The sequence below is a fragment of the Thamnophis sirtalis genome, unplaced genomic scaffold (genome assembly GCF_051295495.1).
Source record: "Thamnophis sirtalis isolate CommonGarterSnake01/CBP01778 unplaced genomic scaffold, rThaSir2_p1.2 scaffold_4, whole genome shotgun sequence".
Taxonomy (NCBI): Eukaryota; Metazoa; Chordata; class Lepidosauria; order Squamata; family Natricidae; genus Thamnophis; species Thamnophis sirtalis.
The window spans coordinates 50,511,538-50,523,669 of NW_028261384.1; positions in this window are offsets into that span (position 1 = coordinate 50,511,538).

Below are 12,132 nucleotides of genomic sequence, written 5' to 3' on the forward strand. Positions count from 1 at the left end.
AATTGGCAACTCCAAAGATCAACTAATAAATAATCTATCATACACATTGTCAAATAATATAAGAACATCAAATACAAGTTCGGTGGAAACACTCTCATAGATGACTCTCACTTTGTCAAGGACCTAGGAGTACTCATCTCAAATGATCTAAGCCCCTGAGCTCACTGTAAAGCATTGCCAAAAAAGCATTAAGAGTTGTTAACCTAATCTTGCAAAGCTTTTTCTCCGGTAGCATTGTATTGCTAACTGGGGCATACAAAATCTTTGCCAGACCAATTCTCGAATACAGCTCATCCGTCTGGAATTTACACTGTATATTGGACATTAACACGATTGAGGTATTTCACAAGAAGAGTACTCCACTCCTTTACTCACAATAGAATCCCTTGTGCCACCAGACTTCAAATTCTGGGCTTGGTCAATCTGGAACTGTGCCGCGGTCCGATCTAAACATACTACACAAAATTGTCTGCTACAACGTCTTACTTATTAATTATTTCTTCAACTTCAACCACAATAATACATGAGCCAAGGTGGCGCAGTGGTTAAATGCAGCACTGCAAGCTACTGCTAGATCAGCAGTTCAGCGGTTCAAATCCCACCGGCTCAGGGTTGACTCAGCCTTCCATCCTTCCGAGGTGGGTAAAATGAGGACCCAGATTGTTGGGGGCAATATGCTGACTCTCTGTAAACCGCTTAGAGAGGGCTGAAAGCCCTATGAAGCGGTATATAAGTCTACTGCTACTGCTAAAAAAATGTGCAAACAATCGATAGAAACTCAAGGTAAACTGCTCCAAACTCGATTGCAGAAATTACGTCTTCAGCAATAGTGATCAACACCTGGAATGCTCTACCCGACTCCATTGTTACAGCCTCAAACCCACAGCTTCAATCTCAAATTGTTGACCTGACCTCATTCCTAAGAGATCCATAAAGGGGATGTGCATAAATGTACCAGGATGCCTACCGCCCCTATCTTACTGTCCCCTTTTATCTGTAATATGGAATTTCAAAAATTGATCTAGTTGCTTTAAAGAGTTGCAGACAGATACTATGTTTTCCCCCAATGTCATTGCCACCAGTCTTTAGGCCGAAATGGATGTAATAGTAAGAGTAGAAATACAATAGTAACTGTTGGTTCATGAAGTATCCCATTTAGTATGATACTTGAAATAGAGTGCTGATTGAATCCTTTGTTTGTTGATGGCGGAAGGGCTCCTTATGGAGATGACGAGGCAGATAACCCTAAATCTGACAGACCAACTACAAGCTCATCCATCTAGATCCAGCCTATTGTCCTATGAAAAGGCACTATGGCAAGTCCATTTCAGAATGAGAAGAGCTAGCACTTCACAAAATCCATTATTGTTATATAGCACAAACTCATAAAAATCCTTATGCAAATGCATTGGAAAAACTTTTGAGCAAATAAAATCTGTTTTTACATGTTAAACTAACCCTGGGTTGTCTATACTGTTATGAATTTTTCTGATTTATATTGCCAATGAAGAATCATTTTAAAATCTCCTACTAGGCAAAAGTATAGAAATACTGGAAGTATAACTGGTATTCTGAGAGGTACCTTCATAAGGAAGCACGATTCTTACTTGACAGCTGCTCTGTGCCTCCTGTGTTACAGTTCCAAACTATTTCAAGTTATAAATTGAGATGTCCCATTTTAATTGCAAAATATGCCTTTTCTAATTGGCCATGAGTCTCATCTCATGGGAATTTGTTCAATTATTTGACAATGCATTGTCCTATGAAAAGCATGCTAATCACTGTATTTTCCATGATTTTATCTTTATAGTATTCTGGTCATTTGACATGCTTTATACAAAATGGCAGATATATATTTGGGGTGTGGGAGAAGGCACATTAGATTTTTATGTGCTGATTAAGAATAAAGTTCAAAATAGTTAAAGAGATTACCTCCCTCTTCCACTTAAAAATGCTTAAGTTGGCAATTGGTAAAGGAGCGTTCATAAAAATAATTGCAAGAACTGTATATGTAGCTAAAGCATTTTGAGTAGATTCTGCAGAGAATTATGCTCAAACCTACTGTTTCATCTTTGATGGTCTCAGCAGGGATATCAGAAAATGCAAATTTAAATTGCTGCTAAGTGCACATATATTTTGCATGCAATCAGGATAATATGTAGAGCTTTTGGTATAGATTTTGTTTTTACTTTGCCATATAGAATGCAATCGTGTGTGTATTCTTAGTGTAGAACGGGGTGTCAGACTCAATTTCATTTAGGGTTGCATCAGGGTTGTGTTTGACCTTATGGGGCTGGGATGGACATGAGCAAGGTGGGCGTGGCAAGCTCAACGTCATTTGTGTTGGGGGCACCTGTGGTGGCCCGAGAGCTCTGCCAGCAAAAATGGGCACCTAAGCTCTGTTTTTGCCTGTGATGGCCTCCTGCAACCCTCTTCGTTTTCCCTTGAAGAGGCCCAGGTCCTTTGCTGTTTCCAAGGCAGCCCCATGGGCAAGATCCAAGCATCCTGTGGGCCAGATCTGCCCCCTGGGTCTTGAGTTTGTCATCCCTGCTGTAGAGTAAGCTCCATTAAATTCAGTGGTAGTTCGTGTGTGTGTGTGTGTGTGTGTGTGTGTGTGTGTGTGTGTGAACATACTATGCATTTGGGTTTTGAGTGTTTTGCCTCTGTTTAAGATACTTTCTGAGAGCATATTTTAAGAAAATGGAACACCCTATAAAGTGGATTGAATTTAAAGCCACAGGACAGAATGTACTAAATCTTCAATATATTTACTTGATTTGGAGTTTCCCAAAGTCACATCCAATTACAGTATGTATCCAGGCCAAGTTATTTTGAAGCTCCTCCATTAGTTATAATCAACAAAGTCCTCTAAAGGAAGCCCAAAAGGTGAATATTTCAAAGAGTGCACAATTCTGTGAATGTTGTTCCATTAGAAGGAGAATCACATCTTCATGTCCCAATTAAATACAGTGTAAGATGAGTTTGAGGATGAATTTTAAATGTCATTTTTTTCTCTAAAGCAAATAGAGTTTTTATTTCATCCAACATAACACATGATTGATATAAGCAGCTTATCTAGATCATTCGGTATTATTGTATTTCCTTCAAGCTTTATGAGTTACTTGTACCTAAGGTTCTATAGTTCTACTTTCTAGCATTTACTTCTGATTAAGTCTATAGTATGGAAAAGAATGTTAGTCATGCCTTTGTCTTTTTCTGCCTATTCTTGCTTGAGGAATTATTATGGTAACTATATATAGTTTTGATCAATATAAATTAGTATCTAATGACTAATTAGTATCAAAAGAGCAGAAGTGAGCAAGTTATAGCCTTAAAGCCATCTGGGTGACTTTGGGTCAGTCGCTCTGTCTCTACCCAACTACCAAAAGGTGGTTGTTGTGGGGAAAAAAGAGAAAGTATTAAGTATATTCATCACCTTGAGTTACTTATAAAATAATAAAGGCAAGATAAAAATCTAAATGAGATCTTGGTCTAATCCTGAAAATGATTAATTCAGAATTCTACAATAGTAGTATGGAAGGAGAATGGGGAAAAGAGAGAGGGAGGGAGGGAGGGAGGGAGGGAGGGAGAGAGAGAGATGGCCATTCATATTTTAGCTTTGATTCAACCATCATTTGTTGTGGCCTTACCCACCAAATAGCATAAAGCCTACCAACATGTGATTTCAAGGAGTCTTCAGCAATTGCCCTGATACAGAAAACAGGCAAATGTATGTTTTATTCTGATTGCATCAGCTGTGTTTATATAAGAAATGAATATAATCAGACTAGCATAGTGCACATATGAGCATTTATTACATGTGTATAGGGATATTTTAATGATTGGGATATAATAAAGAAGATAAGTTTATAACATCTGTCTTCAGAGACATAATGATAAGATGCAGTCCTTATGGACCTTTAATAAATTACTTTTCTTTTATCACAGAGTCAAAAACAAATCAACTTCCACAGTGAAAGAAGCAGGATGAATCACATGAACACATGAGTCAGCTAATTAAGGTATGTAGGGAGCACACCTCAATAATAATGGGGGATTTTAACTACCCTGACATCAACTGGGAAACAAACTCTGCATCAAATAGAAGATCCAACAGGTTTCTAAAAAACCTAGCAGACAACTTTGTTTCCCAAAAAGTAGAGAAGGGAACAAGAGGATCGGCCATATTGGATTTAATTCTCATTCATAGAGAGGAAATGATAGAAGGTGTTGAAGCCACAGGAACCCTATGGGCAAGTGACCATGCAATATTGGAATTCAACATTATGCAAACACAAGTAATAGAACAAAGTCAAACTAGAGTCTTGGACTTTAAGAGAGCTAATTTCAATAAACTTAGAGAGAGCTGGGGAAGAATTCCATGGATGAGAATCCTCAAGGGGAAAACAACTCAAGAAGCTTGGGAAATTTTGAAAAATGAGATTACAAAAGCCCAGTCTGGCATAATACCAATGAAGAAGCAAAATAACAGCTCCCAAAAGAAACCAGCATGGCTGCATAAAGAACTCTCTGACAAATTGAAAGACAAAAAAGGTAAGTATAAAAAGTGGAAAGAGGGGGACATAACTAAGGCAGAATATCAACAAATAATCCGAGCCTGTAAAGATGAAGTGAGGAAAGTTAAGGCTCACAATGAAGAAAGGCTTGCCACAAAAGTAAAAAATAACAAAAAAGCTTCTTCCAACATGTTAAAACGAGAAAAAAGTTAAGGAAACCATTAGTCCATTGCTGGGAGAAAGTGGCAAGAAGGTGACAAGCAACAGGGAGAAAGCAGAACTATTTAACTCATTTTTTGCATCTGTCTTTACACAAAGTAATAAAACAGTCCAACCTATCAAAAACATCACCACAAAATCAGATTAGGAACACAAATTGAACTAGGGAAGAAAATGGTAAGTGAGCACCTGTCTACCCTAGATGAGTTCAAATCACCAGGACCGGATGGATTACACCCCAGGGCTCTGAAGGACCACTGAATTATATCTTTCAGAGATCCTGGAGCATCAGGGAACTGCCAGAGGACTGGAAAAGAGCTGATGTGGTTCCCATCTTCAAAAAAGGGAAAAAATAGATCCAGGAAACTATAGACTTATCAGCCTGACCTCAATACCAGGAAAGATTATGGAAAAGATAATCAAGCAACGAATTAGGACTAGGACTAGAAGTAAACAAAGTAATAGCTAAAAGCCAACATGGTCAAAAACAGATCATGCCATACTAATCTTATTGTATTCTTTGACAAAGTGACAAAATTAGTGGACCAGAGGAATTCTGTTGATATAGTTTACTTGGACTTCAGTAAGGCATTTGACAAGGTAGACCATAACCTACTACTAGATAATGTGGGTTAGACAGCATCACCACCAGATGGATTTGTAACTGGCTAACCAACCACACTCAACATGTAGTCCTCAATGAAACTGCATCTACATGGAGGGAAGTATGCAGTGGAGTACCCCAAGGCTCTGTTTTAGTACTCTTCAACATCTTCATCAATGATTTGGATGAGGCAATAAATGGGGAACTCATCAAATTTGCAGGTGACACCAAGCTGGCAAGAATAGCCAACACTCCAGAAGATAGGCTTAAGATACAGAAGGATCTTGACAAACTTGAACATTGGGCACTATCTAATATTCAATGGTGAAAAGAGTAAGGTTCTACATTTAGGCAAGAAAAATGAAATGCACAGGTAGAGTATAGGTGGTACCTTGCTCAATAGTAGTAACTGTGAGAGGGATCACAGGCAGGAAATCCTATACCATTTCAGACAAATGGCTATCCAACATCTTCTTAAAGACTTCCAGTGTTGGGGAATTCACAACTTCTGGAGGCAAGCTGTTCCACTGATTAATTGTTCTAACTGTCAGCAAATTTCTCCTCAGTTCTAAGTTGCTTCTCTCCTTGATTAGTTTCTACCCATTGCTTCTAGTTCTACCCTCAGGTGCCTTGGGAAATAGTTTGACTCCCTCTTCTTTGTGGCAACCCCTGAGATATTGGAACACTGCTATCATGTCCTTCTTTCTATTAAACTAGGCATACCCAGTTCCTGCAACCGTTCTTCATATGTTTTAGTCTCTAGACCCCTAATCATCTTTGTTGCTCTTCTCTGCACTCTTTCTAGAGTCTCCACATATTTTCTACATCATGGTGACCAAAACTGAATCCAATATTCCAAGTGTGGCCTTACCAAGGCATTATAAAGTGGTATTAACACTTCACGTGATCTTGATTCTATCCCTCTGTTTATGTAGCCTAGAACTGTGTTGGCTTTTTGGGCAGCTGCTGCACACTGCTGGCTCATATTTAAATGGTTGTTCACTAGGACTCGAAAATCCCTTTCACAGTTACTATTGTTGAGCAAGGTACCAACTATACTGTACCTGTGCATTTCATTTTTCTTGCCTAAATGTAGAACCTTACTCTTTTCACCATTGAATTTCATTTTATTAGATAGTGCCCAATGTTCAAGTTTGTCAAGATCCTTCTGTATCTTAAGCCTATCTTCTGGAGTGTTGGCTATTCCTGCCAGCTTGGTGTCACCTGCAAATTTAATGAGTTCCCCATTTATTCCCACATTCAAATCATTGATGAAGATGTTGAAGAGTACTGGGCCTAAAACAGAGCCTTGGGGTACTCCATTGCATACTTCCCTCCATGAAGATGCAGTTCCATTGAGGACTACACGTTGAGTGCGGTCGGTCAGCCAGTTACAAATCCATCTGCTGGTGATGCTGTCTAACCCACATTCTTCTACTTTATCTAGTAGTAGGTTATGGTGTACCTTATCAAATGCCTTACTGAAGTCCAAGTAAAGTATATTGATGGCATTCCTCTAGTCCACTAATTTTGTCACATTATCAAAGAATGTAATAAGATTAGTCTGGCATGATCTGTTTTTGACAAACCCATGTTGGCTTTTGGCTATTACTTTGTTTGCTTCTAGGTGTTCGCTAATTCATTGCTTGATTATCTTTTCCAGAATCTTTCCTGGTATTGAGGTCAGGCTGATAGGTCAATAGTTTCCTGGATCTGTTTTTTTTTCCTTTTTTGAAGATGGGAACCACATCCGCTCTTTTCCAGTCCTCTGGTAGTTCCCCGGTGCTCCAGGATACCAATTTGAACATGCTTTTACCTCAAATCATTCATACTTAAAGACACAACCACATAATGGCATTCATTAGCTATTTCAAAAAATCCTCCAATAACATTACACCTTTATAGCATCCTTTAAGTAAAAGTCAATTAATAAAGTTTCTAAGCCTTCCCCCTTTTTTTCCAACTCACTGACTAAAATTTATATCCAAGTTACTTTAGCCAATACCATAGCATGTATATATTGTTACACAATGTCCATTAACATTTCCTTGTTGTTATTTTAATTTGCTAAAAATTATTTACTATTTATGCCCCATCTTCTCTCATCAGGGCCCCCACTAAAAGAAACCCTTACACCTTTATAACAAGATCTAAATGAAAATTTCTTAATAAAATTTATAGGTCTTTTTCCCAAATCACAATTTACAATTTATATCCAAATTTCTTTTACTAAATTGTCAATATATGTATATATCATTACGCTGTATCCATTATCATTTCATTATTATTATTTATGGTTAATTAATTGTTAGCGAGTAAACATTTAATAACAATCTAAAACAATCTAGAAGTTACAAAATTCCTACTTATTAATCACCAATAATAAAAAAACTAATTTATTATTACCAACTTTCATTGTCAACCTGTATCTTTCCAGTAACAAAACAGTCTTATCTCTCTTGCCAATTGTGGAGTCAATCTTCTTTTTATCTTCTTTATAAGGTTTTTATAGGGTCCTCTCCACACTTTGTTGCTTGAAGGGTCTCTCAGATAATCTCCTTGCCCACCAATTGGTACTAAAGTTAAGTTGTCTTTGTTTGTAAATCTTGCTTCTGAAAAAAATTCTTATGTCTATCATCATTAGTATTTTTTTCTCTTCTGTGTCCTGGAATCTGGGGTAGAGCTCCAATTCATTGAATTCCCTTATTCATATTCCATTCTTTTCATTTTCACCCACATTTGCTCCATTAATAAATTCATCTATTGTCTTATCTTTATCCTCTATCTTCATTCTCCCCTTTAATTTTGGGGGCTCCAACCCCATCATCTTTTGCTGTGAGGAAGATTAGTCTTTCCAACTTCTTCTCAATTCTCCCATATCCTTCCAATAGATTTTGAATTCCAGCCAAGATATTTTGGAATTTTAAAGTTTCCTCATCTGAATATTGATCCATGTTTCCAAAAAAGAAGGAGGAAAGAAAAAAACTAATAGCCACTGCCACTCTAGCCTTCCAGGACTCTTTCATTTTTTATTTTAGGTTGACTTGAACACAAGTTCTTTTATGCTCTTCAAAGGGGAAGGGTTCTTTCTTTTTCTTTCTTTCTTTCTTTCTTTCTTTCTTTCTTTCTTTCTTTCTTTCTTTCTTTCTTTCCCTGCCAAAATAATTCTCAGAGGCACCTGTGAAAACAGTTCGTGCCCTTGGTTCTTTATCAGTTTCTGTAAACAAATTGCAAACCCTTCAGCTGCAAAGTTAGTGGAGTCAAATAAAAAAAGAGATCCTTTTTCAAAAAACTCCGAGTGGCAATTAATTTTCACCTTCTGTAGAAAACAAAGTTCTTTAGATTTCTTTTAGTGTGATTTAATAACAAGTAGTAGGAAGAATTGTTAAAATAAAAAGGAAGGTTTTAATCCAGAAGTCAAAAATGAAGCAACAAGAAGCAGAGGAAAAAAATAAATTCGTTCACTTTAAGAGGAGACATGAAGAACATTATGAGCATTTCAATCCACAAAAAACAGTTACAATGACAAAGGAAAAAAACTCTCCGCAGCGATCCCATTAGGATTATTTTCGCCGCTCAGTTCTTTTGTCTAAGGATCTAATTTGGCTTTAAAGAAACATTTCTTTAGGCAGTCTTTAGGAAAATAGAAAAAATACCTCACCAGATGGACTCACTTTCTCTTTTCACTTCCTTCCGGAGCATCCTGATTTCATCAGCGTAGGGGCTGCCTGTTTACCATGGGCTTGAAGCACTTTCCTTGGGTCTATCAGGGATTTTGCGATATCCCTGAGACCAGCAAGGCTTTGTCTTCCTGACACCGTCTCTATGGGATGGTTTAGGTCTCAATGGACCCCCCCCAACGGCAAAAGTGTCAATGGCGGTCTCAGAATATAGAGACAGCACGTTGTAACATCGCGACATGGCTCCTCCTGCTCCCGGGCAGCTGCTCTCTTGAGACCGGGCTTCCAAAGAGCCAGGTAAGGCCTCAGGGGTGAATGGCTGTGTTGCACTGTCGCAGCAGTGCAACACAGAAGCCATGAAGCGACCACACTCACGAGCAGGCACCCAGGAAACCTCATTTCCAGCCAGGCACAGTGCCATTCACTGGCCCAGGGATATCTCCAAGCCTTGGGAGCGCCTGTTTGCCGCCACCCAGCTCTCACAGTGCCATCGAAATACCAGTGAATGGTGCTCTGGATGGTTTGGATGCCGCCAAAAAAGCTATGCTGGGATGCTGGCAGCGGTGGGAATGGAGATTCTCGGCTCTGCAGGGAGAGCTGGGCCAGGGCATTGCTGATGGAACAGCCGCTCATGCAACCCTCCCTCTCCAGCTGTCCAGAGCACCATTCACTAGCATTTCGAAGGCGCCAAGCTGCGAGAGACAGGCAGCGGTGAACAGGTGCTCACACAGCTTGGCTCACACATGCCTAGGTCAGTGAATGGTGCTGCACCCAGCTGGAAAGGGGGTTTGCTGGGTGGCTGCTCATGAGCATGGTCGCTTCATGGCTTCTGTGCAGGGCTGCTGCAATAGCACAACACAGCCGTTTGCCCCTTAGGCTATGCCCGGCTCTTTGGGAGCCTGCTTGCAAGAGAGCAGCCACCCGGCAACCCCTCTCCTCAGCTGGGAACAGCGCCGCTCACCAACCTAGGGTATCCCGAAGGCGCAAAACAATGCGATCACCTTTGCACACAGACACACGGTTTCCGCAGCTTGGCACCTTTGGGATACATCTAGGTTGGTGAACAGTGCTCTGCCTGGTCGGAGGTGAAGGTTGTCTAGGGGGCTTATTTGTGAGGGAGGGCTTAGATTTTTGCCCACCAGAATAATGTGGCATGGCCTTATTATCAGGACATGTCATATTTTCGGGAAAACACTGTACTAAATTTTTCCTTAATTTCAGGTTGCTTTTCTCTTTGATAAGTTTCCAACCATTGTTTCTTGTCTTGCCTTCTGGTGTTTTGGAAAATAAGTTGACCCCCTCTTCTTTGTGACAGTCCCTCAAATACTGGAATATTGCTATCATGTCACCTCCAGCTCTTCTTTTCTCTAGACAGACCATACCCAATTCTTGCAAATGTTCTTTATATGTGTTAGACTCCATCTTAGTTGGAGTTGCCATTAAAGACATAACAAATATCACATCTTTGAAGTTATGAAAGATGACAAAAATATTTTCACTGATACACACTTAAATTATATATATGTATTATCCAGAACTGCAAGGGTTTTTTCCACTTTTTCAACTTCTGAACATAACACACAGATTAATGTTTATTTCTTCAAGTATTTATACTGCTTTCCATTCTTTGTCAATATAACCAGTTAAAGCAAAATCTGGGGTCATTACATTATGCACACTTATTGTGAAAGTTTTTAAAGACTGGTTAATATAATGTTCCCTATAAAACTAGAACTTCTTAAATTTTCACCTGGACTGTAGTTAATAATTTAGAGATAGGGAAGGATGAAAGTGGAAAAAATTGTTGACATATAAAATCTCCTGAAATATTGGGCTTATAATATTATTGGTTTAGTTAAAATTAATGTTACAAAACAAATGATGTTTTTCTTCTTATGAAAAAAACCTTGAGGTTCTCATTTATTTTATGTTATTTTTGTTTGAATAATAATATGCTGTCACTAAAAAAAAACTTTGTCTTCTCTAGTTATTTATTCTTATTTGATCTCCATCACCATCCTTCCCCTCTCTCAGACACACACACATAGAAAATCTGTATGCAGATTTTCAGTCACTCGTATCATGATTCTCCCAAAGGTGCTCTCCCTCCCTTCTTCCCTCCCTCTCTCTTTTCACACTTTTCTTTTAAGCAATAATTTGAAATGCGATAATATTTACTTCAGTCTCTCCCTTAGAGATCCCAATGGTTTCCAATTATGGCTGTACACCCCAGTCCCACCAGCATCAATAATATTTTGACTCTCTTTAAAAAAATCATCTCAAACAATCTTACTCAAGTTGTTTGAGTCAATGTACTAAACATAACTTTTTATTGAGTACCTAGTCAGTGGTATAAAATTCAATATCCCTGCCAAAATTTTGGAATCATTCTATCAAACATAAGGAATACATATTAGGCAACTTAAAGCATCTACATATTAGCAATAACAAGAGTTATGCATTTTATACTTGTTCATATTATGTTTGATGAATATTCTCTTTAGTAATATCAGGTTTATAGATATTACCAGTAATATTATTGATGCCCAAATATGAGTTTATTTTTACCTAAAGCCACAACCATTGATGCAATCCTATACTTCAGTTATGATAATTGAAAGGTGCTGGATTTGGTAAAATTATACCTTGGAAAATATTTCAAGTATCTTGTTGGAACTTTTTATAGTATAAATATTCTCATGATAAAGATATCCAACTGAAACAACTAAATCACAAAAGAATCAACAGCATAGGGGAATGGTACAGAGAAAGGTCACTTCTATGCTATAACCCTTACTTTCTAGGCCATAGGTATACCTGTTGTTGAAGTAACTTCACACTAGCAATGAACTTGGCAGAATTTCCTGTCTAGACTTTGGAAGGAGGAAACCAAAGTAGCTACCAGAGTATCAAAACTCACATTCCTATAATAGATTATAAACTATAGATATACCTGATTCAGTAATATTTTCTGGGCCCCACCACCAGCATGGTGGCCTGAAGTTTTCTCCACTAAGTATAGGTCTGGAAATTGCTTGAGCAATGAATAAAAGAAAACAGTTTTTAAGTAGGAAAGCCACTAAGAAGAAAGTGAGTAACAGAATGCACACAC